Here is a 21,939-nt window from a genome sequence, read left to right as displayed (position 1 = left end):
CAATACAAGAGGGATAGGAGGGCCTGATCCTTGGAGCTTACAATCTAAGAGCTTCCTTAATCACATTAATCTTCAGTCATGTGCGGTTGGTGGCTACATGATTCTACTGCTGTTATAGATCTCTCCTTCTCAAAATGCTAGTTTTCTGGGGCTCTCCTCTTCTGCATCTGCCTGAATACAATAGACCACAGGGGAGAGCCTTCTACCCATGATGTTTGGCATACATGGGGAATCAATTAATTTTTTGGGACTGAATGGGAGAAATCTACATGTGTATGGCTATTCTAAGAGTCAGCAGAAATCACGTGAATGTGTTTTTGGTTTTTTTTTTTTTTTTGAGCCAGCAGTTTCATGCCAGGAAAGAAGATGCTGTATTTGGATGATGCCTGAACAAAGACGGTGCCTTCATTCCGGAGAGAACATATAAGGTCATAGTGCAGATACAGATGTGTTTCCCTGCTGGATAAACACCAGTTACTGCTAAAGTATATAGAAATAATCATTTTCAATGTGCCCTGTGTCTGTAATGCAGCCAAGAAGGTGTAGTGCAGTGAGCTGTGGTAAATACAGAAAAGCACCACACGTCACCACTCGGCAACACAAAGTACTGCGCTGCTGTGCACATCAAAGTTGAAAAAAGGGGAAAAAAAAGTAAACGGTGTGATGCACCAAAAAACGCATCACACCACCCTGTCACCAATGCTCACTGTGTCCAAAAACTGACAGCGTGCGGGTAGTGTGAAGAAAAGGAAGCCCTCCCGGAACAACATCCGTACTGTAGCTGTCTTCCAGCTATAGCACGGCAAGAAAGCGGTTAACTTACCTGAATTGCTGCTTCCCCAGCTCTCATATGCTCTGGCCACGAACTGTCTCCTGGCAGTATCAAGTCCAGTGCAGGGCTATGGGCCTCAATGATGGTATGGATGATGTTAGGATTTTAGACGGCTGGAGCGCGGTGGAGAAGACAATGTGCAGACTGGTCTAGCAGCATGGCAGTTTGGATAATTAGATCTTCTTTTCCATGGCCCCTTGATCCAAACAAGCAATTACTCTTGCAGTGCAGGTAGGGCCCCACTGCAAGGGATCATTTTGAAGTTTTCCGGAGTTGGGCTTTAAAGTTAAATCCCAACAAAATGACGTCATTCTAAAAAGGGACTTCATATTCTAATCTCAGTGGAAAGCCTAGAAGCATTAGATGAGGCTGAAACTGCAGCCAGTGTAAAACCCCAAATATTCCATATATCTACAAGGACAGATAAAGTAACCCTGCGCTCTGTCACTGTGTCTGTGGTGTAATGTATCCTAAACAAAACAGTGAAATGTAATTTTCCTCCCAACGCTAGTGTTTCTCCCTTGGATTTATGTATTGTCTATTTTTACAACATAAGCTCTTTATTTTCGACACAGAATTATGTAATCACTGTAAAATTCTGTCAAGCACAATTTGTGCTTTTATGCCGTTTGGTTGATTACAGCAGAATTCTGACACAATACACTTGTAACTACAGTGAGAACTAAGAGCATTTTACCAATTATAAAAATCTGACATTTTCTGCAGCTGGCTGGATTTGGGAAATGTGAAGTTCCGTGCTGGGAGCTCGTTCACACTGACCTGCGCAGAAAAACACAGGGTTTTATTGTGCACATAGTTACAATGTGTACCTTTTTTTTTTTTTTTTTTTTTTTTTTTTTTTTTTTTTTCTTCTTTCAACTTCATTGATATGTTAGTATTACGTTTGATTCAGTTCTATGCACCACTGCTAAATTGCGGCACATAGAAATGTACAGTACATGGAAGCTTCTGCTGAGCTCTGGCCTGTTGTGAAAAAATGCGTACAGTGCATTCATGAAGTATTCAGACCCTTCACATTTTTCGATTTATGTTTCAGCCTCATAGTATAGTTTTTTATAATCACTTTTTTTCTCATAACTCTACACTCAGTACCCCATAGTGACAAAGCGAAAACAAAATTTTAGAAATGTTTGCACATTTACAAGAAAGGAAAAACTGAAATATCACATTGGCATAAGTATTCTCAGACCCTTTTATACAAGACTTGAAATTTTACACGAAAGGAAAAACTGAAATATCATATTGGCGTAAGTATTCTCAGACCCTTTGCTGCAAGACTTTAAATTTAGCTTAGGTGCCTCCCTTTTCTCTTGATCGTTCCTGAGATGCCTTCTGCTGAGCTCCGGTCTGTTGTGAAAAAATGCGTACAGTGCATTCATAAAGTATTCAGACCCCCTTCACTTTTTTCAACCTGTTATGTTGCAGCCTCATAGTACAGTTTTTTTGTAATCACTTTTTTCTCTCCTAAATCTACACTCAGTACCCCATAATGGCAATGCAAAAACAAAATTTTAGAAATGTTTGCACATTTACAAAAAAGGAAAAACTGAAATATCACATTGTCATAAGTATTCTCAGACCCTTTTCTACAAGACTTGAAATTTTAGCTGAGGTGCCTTCCCTTTCTCTTGATCGTTTCTGAGATGTTTTTACGCCTTGATTGGAGTCCACCTGTGATAAATTAAATTGATTGGACATGACTTGGAAAGGCACACGCCTCTCTAGGTCAAGGTCAAAGGAACTGCCTGCAGAGCCTAGAGACAGAATTATTGCAAGGTACAGATCTGGGGAAGGCTACAAAAAATTCTCTGCTGTACCAAATATTCCCAAGAGCACAGTGGCCTCCATAATTCTCAAATGGAAGACGTTTGGCTTAGCCAGGACTCTTCCAAGAGCTGGTCGCCCGGCCAAACTCAGTTACTGTGGGAAAAGGGCCTGAGAAAGAGAGGTGACCAAGAACCCGATGGTCACTCTGAGCGCCTGTGTGGAGATGAGACAAAGTTCCCGAAGGACAACCATCACTGCAGCCCTGCACTGATCTGGGCTTTATGGCAAAGTGGCTAGACAGAAGTCTCTCCTAAGTGCAAAACACATGAAAGCTCGCTTGGAGTTTGCAAAAGCAGTTCTTTTGAAAAGCCTCATTGTTTTTTTTTTTCTGATACAGTATGCATTGTCAGCTGTGAGACCTTTTTATAAAGAGGTGTGTGCCTTTCCAAATCCTACCCAATTAATTTAATTTACCACAGGTGGACTCCAATCAAGGTGTAGAAACATCTCAGCAACGATCAAGAGAAAAGGGAGGCACCTGAGCTAAATTTCACTTGTTGTTGCAAAGGGTCTGAATGCTTCAGTTTTTCCTTTTTCATAAATTTTCAAATGTTTCTAAAATTCTGTTTTCACTTTGTCATTATGGGTGTAGATTAATGAGAAACAAAATTAATTTAAACAACTGTAGCATCAGGCTTCAACATAACAACATTTAAAAAAGTGAAGGGAGTCTGAATAATTTATGGATGCACTGTATGCTACTTGGCACTCAAGAGTCCTGTTCCATTGTGAACAGGGCACATAGAAAACAATTGAACCTGTTTTTGACTAGTTTTGTGCTGTTTTCTATCGCACGTGCGGTGTGCCAGTACAAAGCTACTGTGCATAGGCTGGTAGTTCCAGTTGCCATGCACTGAACAGTGCACAAACATGACATGAAGAGAGTCTCCCGTGGCCCTAATTAGTCCCCAGTGATGGAAGGTTGGCGAAAATCATTACCATTAGTCCTCATGGACACTGGACGTTTTTACAGCTGCTGTTCTTGGCTTTTGACATTTTTTCCTACAGCTAGTAAACCCCCCAGCATGTTATCCTATGTGTCCATGCACAGATAGACTGTAATCAACGTTTTTTGGCTGGAAAAAAACCCAGGACTAGTGGGTTTCTTGAGCCGTTTTTTAGCTGTAAAAACGCTCTAATGCTGAAAAATGCATCAAAACGAGGTAAATCACAGTAAAATGCCACACACAGGCATTTTTAGATGTTTTTTTGACCTCCCCAAATTTTTTTCTTGGTAAAAAAAAATCTGCTAACAAACGCAAACACGGCAAAACGCCGCTAAACGCTAATGCAAAAACGCTAAATAAAAAGCTGAAAACTCACGTTTTTAACGTGACTTTACACAGCTGACATTACCAGCATTATCAAAACACCCAGTGTGCATGGAGCCTTATTCTGCTTGTAGTGACATGCAACATTTTGCAGTGTTTGTTTTTTTTCTTTTCATAATAAAGAGGTTAGTTTTTTCAGTTGACCTCCAGGCAAATACATATATGTGAAGGATTTGTGATACAAACACTTCTTTTGGACAACCAAGCAGATCCTTGAGCTATATACACATCGCAATACAGCCTGTTACAGAACCCTGCCCCAGCCTGTGATTGGACAAGGAAGTAAAGGTACATTGGTGAGGTTATCCCTGTGTTCTCCTTTTCCTGCATAGGGTTAGTTTGATGGCAGAAATGTCACTAAACAATCCCTGTGAAACAGACATCCAAGTCCCAGCATCATTTTCCTAACCACTACCTTAGTTTTAGAATTGACGATTAATATAAAATACAATTTTTTTCTTGCATCTGTATTCCTCCGCTTGCTGCCTATTGCGCCTGTGTTATATCCATTTCTGGCAAAGGAGAATGAGAATTGCTGTGCTCAAACTACAATCCCAATTACACATTGCATTGGTTGTCCTATTGTGCATGTGTCCATGTATCCTCATCCCACTCTCACTCTAAAGACCATGGGCAGTGCTGTGTGTGTGGAGATGTTATAAATAGGAGTGATGATTGTCGCAAACGTGCGCACCAGAGACTGACGCAGTCCGCCTTTTGTTAAGAATCTCCATTTTCTCCCCTCATTCTCCCTTCCCCCTCACTCTGAGAGGCACAGTGACAGTGTATGTGTGTGTTACAAAAAGTCACAGGAGGGTCATAGGAGCTATAAAGGCCCCCCAGGGAGCTGGGGCCTAGCTGTCCTAGAACCTGTGCCACTTCAAACCTCGGAAGAGATAAGGCAAGCTTTCCCAAGAGTTGAAAGAGATCCCAACCTAATAAACCCAACTCGGCGTAGGTGACAGAATCAGATAACACTTCTCAAAATCCATTTTTTCCCTATGTCTCATATCTTGGAATATGAGAGACTTACATAAAAACCAGACATATCGCCACATGGACGATGAGCAGGCGAACAGTTTGACGGGTCACTCCCCTTGTCTCGGACACACAGGAAAGCAGAAAAATAGATCTCGTGAACTGTTCAGTGTACACTTTCCTAGTTCATATCTAATCAATCCTCAGACTGCATAATAATCTACCCGCGGGTGGAATGTCACTTGTGCAGATGGAAAGTTATAGGCCAAAATATGAGTTAGGGGAGATTTTTGCTCTAGTTGAGGCATCCACCCATATCTCCATGCCCTAAGCGGGGATTGGTCCTTGACTTCAGAGCCACCCCCTGCTGGGGACTACAAAATAGGCTGTCAGGCCTAAGAAAGGGAAGTTGAAGACGTCTCCCATTTTAACATCAATACCACCTGGGGGAGACCCGTGCCCCTTCTTCTCAGAAACTTGATCTGCTTACATCCAAGGCTTAATGGCAAGTACCTCAACCCTTTAACTTCTCTCTGTTATCTCTTTGCTGTGCTGTTATTCTCTGTATGTTTATATATTTATATATTTATATATATATATATATATATATCTATCTTAGTTACATTTTTTTCTGTAAATATTTTTTATTGCACCCGTTTGACCTTTTAGTAATAAATCTTTCTTTCTGAAAGTGTTGAACTGTTCCTATAGCTCTGTATTGCAATTTACGAATCCCTGCCTCTAAAGAGAACGCTACTGTTTGTTTAATCCTCTGTATAACTGGCCTGTGTTATGCAGACGATTATTTCAATCATTATAGTGTTTTAGCTGAGATCGCCGAGTTTCCTCTTTCTCTGACAAAAAGGAGGTGGTGGCAGTGTGAAGGGTTAATTGCATAATTAACCTGACCCAGTAACAATTGCTCAGGCTGCCGGTACATCGATCTGTGGTCCATTAGCTGGAAAATCGTTGTGCAGGGTGCAGCTGGGTGTGGCATTGTTACGCACGTGACATCGCGGTTTTAGATTGGCTAGTCCTTCGGTCATGAGTTTGGTGAGAAGGGCTGGGGTCTGACGCCGCGTTCGTCACATATTGGACATCGCGATCGTGGGATCGTCGCATGTTTGTGACCGCGATCTTGCGATCATGATAATGATCAGTCTGTTTCATTAAAAAGTTAGCATTTTTCTTTGCCTCTGTGTGCCAATGCAGGCTGCATTGGCAAGTGAGTAAGGGAAGGTGAGTACATTCCCATACACAGTGGTACCATGTAAAGCAAATGTAGCCACGTTAAGAAAGGAAGTTGCATGGAAGGAGATTTTTAATGTATTTTCTGAACATTCTGTCTGACATTGGTATTACAAGGATATGAATATGATTTTTTTTTTTTTTTTTTTAAATGGGTTGAGTAATGCCCATGGGGCTCTGCTGTGCACTGAGAGTGTGGTACAGCAAATGGGCCTACAGCCCCAATCACTTTTTACAATACAGAGCTGATGGGATAGGCTCCTGATCATGTACCGCTGTGACAGCTTATCTCAGTGGGAAGATGATCAGGAAATCCATCTCTTGCCGTTAACATCTGCTCAGAGGGCCACCAGGAGGCATTGGCAAGGGCTTAAACAAACCTCTAAAGGGGCAAACCACAACATAACAGTTTACCATAAACCTGCACCAAAAACCAAAATACTTGAATCCAATGAGTAACCCAGGGAACAGTTCACCCAGATAGAATATTTTAGCAGTAGGTGGAGTCTGGTGTGCTAAACCAGTTTGAACTTCTTACATTGGTTAAAGAAGCCAGTGGTAAATTTGTTCCAGCCTAATTCCTAGTTCTGTCTGTACCTACCTTGAATAATTAGGTGTTTCCTTCCAACTAGAGTGTTCCCACATCTCCTTCTGTATTCTCCATTATATTACATAAAAATCCAGAAATTTGAGTGCTATCCCCATGACCACTGCAAGTCTATTGACATGAAGCTCTTGGGTTGGACCTCAAAAGATGTGTTCCACAAAGCAAAAGGTTTCATAGTTAACTGGAGAATTCATGTGCTTTAGGGGCACCATCCATTTTGGCATACTGTACATTTCTTAGAACAGATTAAAAGCTTAGTCCACCCAAAACTATTTTAAGTAAAAAAATAACTTTATAGATGTTAAACCTACACCACTTATAAAGGAAATATGAATACATCTGAATCATAGACATTAGCACATATCAGAAAAAAGTTGAAATTTTGTTGGGCGTACAGTAGCTTTTAGTACTTCTGCTCCGCTGGGAAGCCAGGCTGTTCTAATTGGTCAATGATTCAACACTTCTGATAGAGTAAAGGCTTCTCTGCTCCCTTCCTTCTCCCACACATTCCAGTTTGCCAGTGAGGCAGTGTTCATAGTAATGGGTCAAAAGAAACGTTTGGAGGGGGGATTGGAAAGGAGGAAAAAGCCTTTATGTCATCAGAGGTTTGCTTAATTGAAATGACCTGGCACTGGGTTTTGGAATGGGGCTGGAGATTTCCTCAAGTGTGTCCTGCACTTTATAACTGCCAGCAACTTTTTATTGTAAGTGACAAGACTAAAGCTGACCATACACTAGTAGATTTTTTTGTACATTCGATGACTGGACAATTGTTCATAAAAAATGTTGTTTGTTGTTAACAGTGAATGTGGTATTTCTTCTGGAAATGTTAAGTTTGTGAAAACATTTTCCATCCTGCTCCTTCAAATTTTCTTGTCACTAGCTGAAAACAAACATGAATTTGACCACACTAACAATTAGAAAATCAAACTTTTTTCAAATGAAACAAATGAGCAAAATTCTACTAGTGTATACCCAGCGTAAAGCTGACATGGACAAAGCGAAGGGACAGCTGTTGTTAAAAGGATAGCTGTCAGTCAGTCTAAAATGGCCTAATATGCCTGGTATTTGGCTTGTGTATATAAGGATTCATAGATTAGCCAAATAAAAAAAAAAGAATAAATACCTGAGTATTGCACTTCAAATAGTCAGAAATAATTGGAAATAATTAGTGTTTATCCAGTGCAGTGGTTATTAACCTTTTTTTAAGTCATGGACCCCTTTATGAAAGCTGTGGACCCCCTCCCTTGAAATATTCACATAAGCACAACTTTGCATGCAATGAATATATGTACTTCATTGCTCAGAGCAGACCCGAGAACTGAGCAATCAGCGGTCTTTGATCTCTCAGTTCTTGGGCTTAGAGACGGTGGGGGACAGCTACAGCACTGGACCGCATCCTTCAAGGTCAGTATATAGGTTTATTATTTTGAAATTGATTATTTTGAAATCTCGAATGTCTCTTATAATTTTCTGATATCCTATATACCAGGCCTCAAACTTTCCACTCTCCTGCTCGCATGGATGAGTGGAAATGAGGCGGGGGCAAGTGTGTCCCCCAGGGCCGTATTGCTGAGCAGGCTCGGAACTCACGGCCGGCTCTGTCACTTGCACTGTAAGCTGTTGGACTGCTCAATAGTTGAGCAAAGTGAAAGCAAAGGAAGGAGTGTGTACTGTGCTCTCTGCCTCCCCTTAGAGTGGAGTACCCTGCTCTGTGAGTGAAGGTAGCAAAGTACTGCAATTTTTTATAGGGCTCTGTACGTGTGTGTGTGTGTTTATGTGTGTCTGTGTATATGTACATGTGTCTGTGTGTGTGTGTATGTCTGTGTATGTACGTGTGTGTGTATGTACATGTGTATGTACATGTGTCTGTGTGTACATGTGTTTATACATGTGTCTGTGTGTGTGTGTACATGTGTCTGTGTGTAAGCATACATGTATGGGTGGTTTGGACAGGTTCAGGAATATGTGGTTATTATGGGTGGTAGAGTATGGGACATTTGAGGTACTGCTGGGTTGGATAGAAGGTAGGATATGCTTGGTAGAGTTATGGTTTGGTGAGTGAGAGATTATGGGGGGTTATGGTTGTATGTGGTGCATGGTCTAAGTATGATGGAATGTTTAGGGGGACATTGGAGGCCCTGATGTAATGTGGGGGCACTCTGGGGACCCTGATGTAATGTGGGTAACATTTAACAGTGTAATTTCATGAGATAATTACGAAGGCGTGTTTAGGGGTGGAATTAGGGGCATGGCAAGGTAGGGGTTGGGTGAGGCAACTGGTGGCAAGTAACTCTTAAGACCTGGCTAGTAGCTCAGGACTTGAAATTTTGAGCCCTGCTATATACGGCATATAACGTGGAGCAGTACCTCATAGGTATCTACATTGAAAGTTCACAGCTTAACCTCAAACAAGAGATAACCTCCCTGCACTTTTGACATACACACCAAACCAGTTTATCCTGTATTGATTGTAGAGATTAGTTATGATAAAGTACTTCAGACTGAAGTGCATGACTAACTCTTGGATTAAATCAATGCCATTATTCTGCTTGTAATGCTATGCCAAGATTTGCTGTGTTAGGTTATGTTTAATAAGGAATTTAGTTATTAAAGCCTAGCTGTGGGCACAACAGTCTTACTAAGGTTAAAGCCGTTATACATTCCATTGCTACAAAAGCAACCTCCCATCATGCAGGCTTTCTTCTTCATCTGACAAACCTACTCTTTCGATGTCGGGATAAGTACAGCGTCTGCCATTCTTCCATGCCATTTGGATGGAAGTGCTGCAAGTATCATAGACCCCCAGCGCCACAGTCGTGTCTTTAGCCCCCTCTCCTCCATGCCATTTACAAAACTCATAGCCCCAGGCTTCATTTTGTGAATCTGAGCATCCTGGAAGTACAGTGAAAGTTCTAATCCTGGCATGTAATCAAACAGATCACCGAATGTAGATGTAAGACTCCATGATGAGAGGTTGCCTGTGGGCAAGGAATATGTAATGGCTATAACCCTGCTAAAATGACTTCGCTATATGACAGGTAGTAGGTACATTAAAGCAGAAGTTCAGGAATTAAAAAAAAAAAAAAAAAAAAAAAAGCTATACTCGCATAGGTAGATTCAGCATCGGTCCCCCACTGCTTCTAAGACTGATCAAAGACCACTGAATGCTCAGTTATCGATATTCACTGAGCAGAGAACCGCTGACTGTCAGTCTGCCCCTCCAGCATTCCCTGGAGCGCTGGGCTGTGGAGGGGGTGGGAACGACTGGCTCAGGCTCTCACCGCTACGAGCAGGCAGGTAGGTGTATTCTATGCAATAGTCTGCCTGCTTGCAGTTTTTATGAAAATGCCTTCAGTTCTGCTTTAAGAGAGCTTATATCAGCATGGCAAACTTGGTGTCCCTTGTCATGGACATATCAGCCACATGTCTTGTGTGCTGGCTTGGTAATGTCCGTATGGAACCCATAGCTTTTAAAACTTTTTGGGTGGATTTTTTTTTTAGGTCAGCTTTGTTACTGTAATATAATTATTATTATTATTATTATAATACAGGATTTATATAGCACCAACGGTTTGCTCAGCATTGAAAGAGAACAACAAATATGCAACACAACAATTTTTTTAACTACTTTAGGCTACGTTCACACTAGCCTTGTGTGCAGGTGGCAGAGAGGCGTTTGGGAAGCGTTTTTACCGCTTCCCAAACGCCTCTGCCAATTCTGCACATTACAGCACATGGTGCTGTTCTAACGGGAGCGTTTGCGTCGCGTCACGGCAAAACGGACACCTCTGGTCGAGTCAGGAGGCTTTGAAGCCTCCTATTCTCGTCTATGGTGCCGCTCCGCAAACGCCCGGCCGGCGTTTGCGGTGCGGTTGCGATGCAGTTGTGGGGCATTTGCGGAGCGGTAACACCACTCAAACTGTATTATAGGCGTTTGTGGGGCGTTATTAACGCTCGGCAAACGCCTAGCAACCACCACTAAACCGCGCATGCGGCGTTTGCGGAGCGTTAAAAAACGCTCCGCAAACGCCGGACCAACGCTTGCCAAACGCTATAGGGGCGTTTAGCAAGCGTTGGTAAAACAGCCAAGTGTGAACGAGCCCTAACAGTGGGCAGAGAAACAGATTCACTTTATTGCAGACCTGCAAGGACACATATACTTTACTCTCCTGCCATCCCCGTTTAGTCACCAAAGGGTGGAAGGAAAGTAATGTGTAAGCTATGGGTCATTGGGATCATAGCTTACAAAATACTTCACACCATGAGAGACAGAACTGATTGGACGAACATTGTCACATGGAGCCACATTCTTTTCCATACCTGGCAATACTGGGTATTTCCTTTTGGCTACTAATACTGGTGGGGAATGAAAGGGTGGGGGGATTTTTGCTGCTGGGAAGGATGGATTAAAGCAAACCTGTTGCTTTGACCTAAAAGTGCACATGTTCACAGACTATAGACATTAAATGATGTTCTTAACAATTAGTAAAAGATCTTTAACCCCTTTTTGAAATCAAGGTCCTTTTTTGCACACATATTAAAATGTACATTTTAGGCCTGAAGATTACTTAAAACCCCTGAACATTGTGGGTCAATTCCAAAAAGCATCTGTGAAAGATTTCTAGGGGTACTGCAGCAATAGAAAGACTTGCACAAATTTCATATTTCATACTTTTTTTTTCTTAGCTCCAACATATGTGTCAAATTCAGTTATTTCTTATTTGTGGCCATATAAATTCTGTCTGCGACAAAGTCATTAAAGAATAATACCATACTGGATCTAAGAAAACTGTAGGTAAAGAAGAGCCATGTCATGTTGGTCTTATGTACCTCCAGTTCTAGTTATGTACCCCTCCTTCACTGGTAACTAGGACACTGTTGACTGTTTCATTGATTACTAGAAAGTGTGGGGGGCACCAGCGTCCTAGCAATTATTGACTATGGTAGTGGCCTCTTTAAGGTGGCTGAAGAAATCTGACCTGATTCCCCATTCACACATTTGAGGTGGATGGGTGAATTATCCCACTGAGCTATTGTGTGCTGACAGTGGGGAGACTTCCCCACTATCAAAACACACTGATCAGAGCTGCCAGCCATAGCTAGCTATAGCTGGCAACACTGATCAAGCGGCATTTATCCAACAAGCTGGTTGTACAGAAGTCAACTAGATCGACTTCTGTACAACCAGCCTGTCCATACATGGATTGAAATTTGTCTGGCCTCTGTATTGGCCGAATTTTGATCCATGTATGGCCAGCTTTAGTGGATTCTTCTGTTATTATTGTCAGACTCTGCAAATGGGGTGAAGTCCTAACTTGCTTCTAGAGAAATCTAGTTCCCCATCAGGCTCACCTGGAGGGGGGGGGTTGTGCTTTTTTCTGGTCATCAGTATAATGGCAAACACTGATGAAATGAAGCACCCCCCCTCCCCTACAGATAGACCTGATGGGGAAGAGTGGCGCTGAGCCAACATGCCAGCAGAGGTGGCAGGAGGAAGACGTGATTGAAAACATAGAGACGTATGAGAGTGGTCTTCCGATTCTGAGAACAGTGCTGATATTTGCTTTTTTCATACTTGCAGTATGGAGATTGGACACTGAGAACTTTGGTCTATAGGGCAGCACATTGGATAAGTGGATAGCACTTCTCCCTAGCAGTGCTAGGGTCGTTGGTTTGAATCCCAACCACAGTACTAACCTGGAGTTTGCACGTTCTCCCTGTGCCTACGTAGCTTTCCTCCAGGCACTTGGGCTTTCTCCCACATTCCAAAGACATGCTGGTAGGTTAAGTGGCTCCTGTCTAAATTGGCCCTAGTATGTGTATGTATGAATGTAAGTTAGGGACCTTAGATTGTAAGTACTTTGAAGGCAGGGACTGATGTGAATGTACAATATATATGTAAAGCGCTGCGTAAATTGACAGTGCTATATAAGTACCTGAAATAAATAAATATGAAATACCTTTCGTGGGAGAGAAGACGTGTGCATTAAGAGTCTGAGCGTGCAGCCAAAAATTGTTTCATATTGTTACTTTTGACATCAGGATAATATTTGTGTAAAGCGGAACTAAACTCTCAATCAACTTTGACTATTTGCAGTCCTTTTGCTGCTAGCATTAGTAAATGGACAGAAAAGTATATCATATTTACTTGTGTTTAAACTTTGTTTTTTATATTACAATTCTTCAGTTACTTCCTGATTTCCAGGCCTAGGAAAATTATGTAATATAATCCAGGAGTCTTCAGGAAGGGAGGAGGAGTTTTCTCAGCTATTCACACCCTCCTGCCTGCATGCCTGAGCTAAGGGCAGGTAGATTCCATGAAGTAAATGCTACATAAATCATCTGCCCTTACTCAAGATGGCCGGGGCCACAAATGCTAAGGGGTGTTTTTCAGAGTGGTTTCTCCGTAAAATAAAGCATGGATACTCATGGACGGATGGGTGAGTTTGTTTTAAATATTAAAATTGAATTAAATAGCGTTTTCGGTTTGTGGTGCTCAGATGCAGTTTATTTTCACTTTAAATTCGATATGTGAAGTATAGGTTTGTGAAAGAGAGGCAAACATTTTGCACACCATCAAACACATATATTTCACAAAGCAAAGTTCTCGTGGCTAAATAAAGTAGGTGTGGCAAGTATGCTTCGTTCGCCATTTCTGGATGCAGTAACACTCTGTGCAGTGGTCGCATAGAGACTGTCCGATTACCTGTGGCCAGTTTGTGTGCTGCCATAACTTCGCATAACCATTGACCCTGAACGCACACTGGCTGTGTCTAGGGTTGGCAATCGCATGTAACTGCTTAAGGTTTTAAAGGATTTGAGCCTTGACGTAATTGATATCTATTTACTCAACAGTACCCTGTCTTTTATTTTCTACAAAATTGGTTAAATTGTGTTTGTGTGCATTTGATGTGCAGCGTGGTGAGCGGGGCCTGGAGAGAAAAGACTTGAGTGGTGGAGGATCAGCAGAGCTGGTAGACTAGAGCAGGAGAAACTAGTTCCATATGTGGTGCACAGTATGGGAGCAATATAGCAGGAGGTGAGTGGGGAAAGTAGAGAGAAGAGGATCAGCAAACCAGAGGATCAACATAGCTGTAGGGGTTACTCCTGAGTGGAAAATCAACAGATCTGGGTGTCACTACTGAGCGGGGATCAGCAGAGCTGGGAGTACTACTGAGTGGGGCATCTGTAAAGCTGGGGGACTACTGAGAAGGATATCTGCTAAATGAGGGTACTAATAAGCAGGGGATCTGCTAAACGAGGGTACCAGTGAGCTGGAGATCTGCTGAGCAGGGGTACTAATGAGATAGGGATCTGCTGAGTGGGGGTACTACTACCCGTTTAAAACAAATAGAAATTTAACACACACACAGGGCATTTGCTTAAAAAAAAAAAGAAAAAGAAAAAAAAAAAGCATCACAGAATTATCAGAAACGCATTAAAAAGCATGTTGAAGAGGTAGGCACTTTAACGTTTGTTAAAGGCGAAGCAGATGTAAATGATCCCTTAATGCCGTTCTTGTGAGACAAGACCACCACCGTGATGTTCCTGGACATCCAAGAAGGACAGATGTGCCTAGAACACGTTGGGGGGAGGGCACATTATAGAATATTTGAAAGTGAATCACCTCCACAAGAATAGTGAAGATGTAAACAAACTCATGGGTGTGTCAGGAGTTTCTGTACATGTTGGTGCTGCCACTGACATAAGCCTTACAGTGGCAGCAAAACAGTTAAAACTAATCATTCCTAACCTCTAGATCAGGGGTGTCAAACTGGTGGCCCTCCAGCTGTTGCAAAACTACAAGTCCCATCATGCCTCTACCTTTGGGAGTCATGCTTGTAACTGTCAATCTTGCAATGCCTTATGTCAGGCCTTGAAATTTCCACTCGCCTGCTCGCCAATGGCGAACGGAAATTATGGTGAGGGCGAGTGTGTCCCTCAGGGGCGTATTTGCCGTGAGGCAAACAAGGCGTTTGCCTAGGGCGGCACTTTTTAGGGGGGTGGCGCAGCGGCAACGCCACCCCCCCTCTTTCCCACGGAAGGGACACTTAGTACAGGGGCAGGCTGCTGTGTCTTACCTGAGTCCGCGACTCCGTGTCCCAGTCCCATGTCGATCCGGTTCACGAGGCGCTACTGGAGGAGGGGTAGGGAGGTTGTCAGCGGGTCCGGTGTCTTCATTTCCCTGGATCGCGATGTGAGGCCGGGATGACATGCTGCCCCTGTCATCTTGCCACACCCCCGGGATCACTCAACAGCCTATGGCAGATTGTCCCTCTCTCTGCAAGCTCCGCCTCCTCGCCGATGATTGGCCGCTGGAACTGTAGCTCAGGAACGGCACACACACGGCCAATCACCGGCGAGGAGGCGGAGCTTGGAGAGGAGGAGCCAAGCAGCAGCGCGAAGATCAAAGAAGTGAGGGAGCAGCTGGCGCAAGTAAAGAGGAGAGCGGCTGGAGAAGGAAGACAGCTGACCGGTAAGTGTCTGTGCCATGCAGATGATGCTGCTGCTGCTGCAGCAAGGTATGCTGGCTGTGGATGGGAGATGGAGGGAGCGAGCCCAGGCTGGAGCAGGGGTCAGCAAGGTAAGTATCAATGGTGTCAGTGCCAGGAATAGTGCCCCATCATTGGTGTCACTGATGCCAATGATGGGACACTATTCCTCCAACTAACACCAATGATGGGACACTATTCCTCCAACTAACACCAATGATGGGGCACTATTTCCCCCCCACTGACACCAACGATGGGGCAGTATTCCTCCCCCCACTGACACCAATGATGGGACACTATTCCCCCCCCCCCACTGACCAATGATGGGGCACTATACCCTCTCCCCGCCCACTGACACCAATGATGGTCAAACTGGTGGCCCTCCAGCTGTTGCCAGACTACAAGTCCCATAAGGCAGGGCTTAAAATTTCAAGTCCTGAGCTACTAGCCAGGCTTTAAGAGTTACTCGCCACCAACAAACACACACAAACAGAGACACCTGTACACACACAGACATGTACATACACGCACAGAGACACATGTACACACATGCACAGAGACACATGTACACACACAGGCACATACAGACACACACACACAGATACATGTACATACACAGAAATACACACGCACAGACACATGTACACACACACTGACACCAATGATGTACATGTGTGTGTGTTCGTGTGTGTGTGTGTGTACATGTGTCTGTGCGTGTGTATTTCTGTGTATGTACATGTATCTGTGTGTGTGTGTCTGTATGTGCCTGTGTGTGTATACATGTGTCTGTATGTGCCTGTGTGTGTACATGTGTCTCTGTGCATGTGTGTACATGTGTCTCTGTTCGTGTATGTACATGTCTGTGTGTGTACAGGTGTCTCTGTTTGTGTGTGTTTGTTGGTGGCGAGTAACTCTTAAAGCCTGGCTAGTAGCTCAGGACTTGAAATTTTAAGCCCTGCCTTATGGGACTTGTAGTCTGGCAACAGCTGGTGGGCCACCAGTTTGACACCTGCGCACTAGATGTTTTTAATTTGAAGTTATTCCTTCTCAAGGATCCTGATGGTGAGGAGGCAACTTACAGCACACCTCAGCACCCGTCAAAAAACCTCTGAAAAGTGATCCACCATGGACCACTTTTTAGAGGGTTGGCAATTGCTGCTACCCATGTGAATGAGCCCTTAGACACTTACTGGTTTACATTAGAGGAATGTCAGGCTGCCAGGGATCTGTTCTCATAGAAAAACCCACTGCCTGTGTTGGAAGCTTTGAAAAATGATTTTCTTTACAATGCTTATAGATACAGAGATGAATGATGGCTGCTTTAAAGTGCTTTTTCTGCTTGTATAGAATATCTAATACATTCGTGTGTATGATCTGGGCACAGGCATAGGTGGTATGCGCTCTAAAGCTTATTCACTATGTCATGTGATCTACTTCTGCTGTGACCGTTCTAGTGAATGAAATCACCAATACATGGCTGTCAATTTTGACAGCTAACAACCCGGTCTGTATTAGAGCATACTGTAGCTTCAGCTTCAGATCATGATTGGAAAAAAACAGTTATCTGTTTATATTGGCCTTTTTTGGAATAGCCAGGAAGGGTTTGTAATTATTTTATAAAGAAAAGACAGGCACACATCATAGATGTATGCATAGCTGCCTTTTGTAACTTATTATTTGTTATTCTTGTATAATCAGGTTTTGTTTGTTTTCATGACTGTATAAATAGCTGTTAGACTTTAGTGGAAATTGCAGGAAGTCGTTTCCTTTGTGCATCTGGTCCTTTTCCCTATAGGCTGCTCTGCAGAACCTTATAAAAAGCAGTCATGGGAAATATCATTCTGTATTTTTTTTTTTCTTTAACAACTGTGCTTCTGTTTTGATATCCCTGTTTGCCATCTGTGAATGGTTCGTACATCCAATGAACCAGGGCATAAGTAGAGTTAAAGTTATTCTTGTCTGCTAGCGTCCATAATTCTGTATGCCATAATATGTGAGTATGAACAGAAATTTTGCACATTATGGCAGACCTGCCAACGCACCCCACTTCAGTGCTACAACCACGATGTCCCTTTCTACTCCATTGCTACCGCTGACATCGTCATCGTCTGGTCTTCTTCCAGATTCGGTGCTTTGGCCATCTTGTGTGACAGGCACAGGGTGACATAACTTCCACTTATGCTCGGGAGTTATTAATCCTGACAAATGCCAGTACTGCTATGCACTCTGCGCATGCATGGCTCAATTTACATTCACAATAAAACATGACAACATATATTAAAATACAAATCATTAGTAAAACTTCATCTGGAATATGCAGTTCAGGTTTGGGCACCAATTCACAAAAAGAACATTGGGGAACTGGAGAAAGTACAGAGAAGGGCAACCAAACTGATAAGAGGCATGGAGGATCTCAGCTATGAAGGAAGATTAGAGGAACTGAATTTATTCTCTCTTGAGAAGAGGAGATTATGGGGATATGATCAACATGTATAAATACATCAGTGGTTCATATAGTGAACTCGGTGTAGAGCTATTCACCCTGAGGTCATCACAGAGGACAAGGGGGCATTCTTTATGTCTGGAGGAAAAGAACTTTAATCTCCAAACATGGAAAGGTTTCTTCACAGTAAGAGCTGTGAAAATGTGGAATAGACTCCCTCAAGAGTTGGTTTTGGCCAGCTCAGTGGATTGCTTTAAAAAAGGCCTGGATTCTTTCTTAGATACACAGAATATAACTGGATATAACATTTATAGGTTAAGTTAATCCAAGGAATATCCGATTGCCTCTTGGGGGATCAGGAAGGAATTTTTTTTCCCTGCAGGAGCAAATTAGATCATGCTTTTGCTGTTTTTTTTTTTTTTGCCTTCCTCTGGATCAACTGTGGGTATAGGATTATAACTTCTTTTGCTTTTTATTGGTTGAACTGGATGGACTTTTGTCTTTTTTCAGCCAGACTAACTATGTAACTTTTAAGATGGATCTTATTTTTCCCTGTTACCTTATTTTCCCTAGTATTTAAGTATGTTCCTATACCTGTTGTTAAAATAAAGAATTATGCATGAGTTATTGCACATTCTTTGAAATAAATGTATAGTTTTGTGGCTGTGTTGGTGAAATATAGGATAATGCGTGTTTTGTGGCTTGAAATATAGGCTAATTTATGGGCCATTTTTCTTTATTTTGAGTTTTGCTGTTTTATGGCCATATACTGTATAATACCCATTATTTATGTTTTTACACAAGAGATATAGAACTACTTTGTATAAAAATCTAATTTTTTTTACTCTTTTTGTGCTGGTGAGTAGACCTCTTCATATTCTGTAGTAGTCTAAGATGAATGATGAACAAATTGACTTTTTTGACCAGCCCAATTAATCATTTGTCTACATTTATGCCCTGATGTAATGAATGCACACTATCATTGTTGAGTGTGTTTTTAGTGAAAACATTCAGATCAATCAGCCATAAAAAGCAGGGTATAGGTACAATGAATCCAGCTGTACATAAGGGAATTTGAACAATTAGACCCTCAATAATTCTCTGTTCTCCTGACACAGACAACCACTACTCAGTGACATATGGTCTGTTTATTACTCCCTGGGTCTTAGTGGGAGACAGACATCAATAGGACTGCCTGTGTGGGGATGCATGGAACACCTGTTTATCCCCATGCGGATAAACATGGCCTTTGCACTGGGGTATGGTATAGTTCACCCTGTGTGAACAAGGCCTTAGACTTAGGCTTCTCTTTCGCTTTTACTTTGCTCTGCGGGGACAATTAACTAAAATTAATGACATAAAAAGAATCATTGTATTCATAAGTAGAGCAAGTATAGAACATATTAATTGCAAAATCTCTGTGCAGCAAAGTAATGCATGATTTGTCAATTAAACCTTTTTACAGCGTTATTCCCAAATGAATCTTCTAACAAATTCCAAAGCATCACAGTTTGTTCAGAGAAGCTGTCGTTGCTTAGAGTGTTGCCTGATCCGACTTCTTAGGTCATACCTTCTAATTAGCGTCTCTTACCTTCAGTACATTAGGCTCCTATGTAGAAACTTCAGAACAGCCTATTATATTCAATTAAGTGGAAATAGCGTTCCATTGCTTCCCAATTCATTGCACTGTTTCCACACCCTATGGTTCAGAAGACTAGTTCTTCCATAGATTTAGCAATTAGGGAACAGTCTCTTATGTAGACGTTTATGTAAGCTCATGTTGGCATGTGTGTCAACTGTGTAATGTGCCAGTGTTTCCCCAGGCAATTCCTAATTATATCTCAGCATGTGGAGAATGCATTTACAAATGGGATTCTTTTAAGGGTATTTAATAAAGGATCACAGTGTGTTAAAACAGCCTGTACTTGGCCTCTGCCAGTATAAAGGTCCGCAGGGTTTGCGTAGGTGAGCGACTAGTGAGTCCACTCACAGGTAGGGACATTGCTAATATACTGGATGTGCAGAATTATTTCCAATTCCATGTACTTTCAGACCTGACTCCTTTGACTTGGGTTTATGACGTTTAATTTGAGAATTATTAGATAATATTTTTATTGAATAAACTAATATAAAGAGGTTGTAAACCCTTACATATACCCAGTGAAGTGATCAACCTCAGGTCATACACCAAGATGGAACAACTTCGCCTACGTAAGTCGTACCTGTTTATCTATACCAGAGGTCACCAAACTTTCTAAAAAAGGGCCATTTTACTGACCTTCAGATTTTAGGAGGGTCGACCTGTGTGGCCAGTGGGAGTAGAAAAGGTTCCGATTTCATCGGGAAAAAATAACACCCCATTGTTTGTTTTCAGTGGGTGTAATTGCTCCCCATTATTAGTGTCAGTGAGGGGAATTGTGCCCCATCACTGATGTCATTGGGCCCTGTCGTTGGTGTCAGTGGGGGAAATTATGCCCCATTGTTGGAATCAGTGGATGAAATAGTGTTCCAAGGGCCAGATAAAGGCAAGCAAAGGGCCGCATCTGGCCCCCGGGCTACAATTTGGAGACCACTGATCTACACCATCTGTCTCTTCCATTCAAAGTGCAGAATTTACACAGTATCTCTCAGCTCTGAAAATCAGGGGGCAGGGAGCTGAACTTACATCAGTGAGGAGAGCTATGAGAGCTGATTGGAGGGAAGGAATACACCACCCTTCACTTATCGCACAGGAACAGAGCTGATGCTATCAATCTGCTGGGGATCCCTCTCCTGTCACCATTTTTCTCTTGGTGTCAGGAAAACTTGGCAGAAGTAATTTAGGCAGATGGCAGAGGAACAAGGCAGCAGATAGAAATGAGACTTAGTGCTCTGGATTACGACAAGTACACGCTATAGAGGGATATGTTTTGTTCATATTTCATGTCTGATGTTTACAACCACTTTAACTATTTCACAAGTATCCACCTCTTAATTACATTGTTGCTATTATTTAGCCACATGAACACCAAAGACCTGCTAAAAATTCCGGATGAACCCTCTGCACACTCCTATATACCCTTTCTAGCAAACTTTGCAATAAAAACACAGGGATTTTTAGTTCACACATAGTGCAATACATATTCCAGCTGGCCAACTGTGTAAAAGTAATCTCTCTATGGCCAGTGTCTGAGCTGATATGCAAAAGGACCTACTAGGCACACCCCATAGGACTACATTAAAAGCGAAACTCTAGCCAGGTGTTAAAGGGACAAATTAATATGTTCTACTTTCAAGGAAGAAGAGAGAATGCAGACAATGGATGGAATGCCTGAGTGGTGATGTCACTCGTAGGCTTACTATGGGGCATCCGTTTTCAGCAGTCTGTCTTCTCATCTAAAGCCGCTGCTAGCTGAAACAGGGGAGCTGATCAGGTGAACAGATCAGAGCACCCTCTGAATAGACAAGTATAAGCATCTTTATTATACAGGCTAGTTAGTAAAGGTGTCAGAAGGTGGCTGGGAGCAGTTTTAAGCAGTTTTTTCTTGCCCAGACTTCTATTTTAAGTACCTGAATTTGACCTGGTAATTCCCTCTTGCAGTCTCCATTGAGCAGAGCTGGAGTGTGAGGAAGAAGCAGTACAAGGAGCCAATCAGTTCAAGTGCTGACAAGAAGTATGCTGATAGGAGAAAGCACATTGACAGAGAGATGAGCTCATCACTGTGCTGCTTCTCTTTTTACTGTCCAATAACATACTGAGAACAATCTGGGTTTAGAGGAAGTGAGCTGAATGATGTGGGCAGCACAGTGGCTAAATAGTTAGCACTTCTGCCTGGCAGTACTAGGGTGGTCGGTTTGAATCACAACAACGGAACCACCTGCCTGGAGTTTGCATGTTCTCCCTGTGCCTGCATGGGTTTCCTCCAGTTACTCTGGTTTCCTCCAGTTACTCTGGTTTCCTCCCACACTCCAAAAACATGCTAGTAGGTTAATTGAATCCTGTCTAAATTAGCCCTGGTATGTGCATGTATGAATGTAGGTTAGGGACTTTAGATTGTACACCCCTTGAGGGTTAGATCCTGATGTGAATGTATAATATATATATATATATATATGTAAAACGCTGTGTAAATTGATGGCGCTATATAAGTACCTATAATAAAATAAATAAATGTTTA

The 21,939-nt window shown here is 42.4% G+C and overlaps 1 protein-coding gene across 1 annotated transcript in view; it reads left to right on the top strand.

Annotated features, from left to right (window-relative positions):
* PSD3 (pleckstrin and Sec7 domain containing 3) overlaps positions 1-21,939 on the top strand; it is a 661,118-nt gene that overhangs the window by 14,287 nt on the left and 624,892 nt on the right. The window lies entirely within an intron of this gene.

The sequence above is a fragment of the Staurois parvus genome, unplaced genomic scaffold (genome assembly GCF_062004578.1).
Source record: "Staurois parvus isolate SC_StPar_1 unplaced genomic scaffold, SC_StPar_1.0 ptg000013l, whole genome shotgun sequence".
NCBI lineage: Eukaryota > Metazoa > Chordata > Amphibia > Anura > Ranidae > Staurois > Staurois parvus.
The sequence above is the reverse complement of the archived record's forward strand: the minus strand, read 5'-3'. Positions and strand labels throughout refer to the sequence as shown.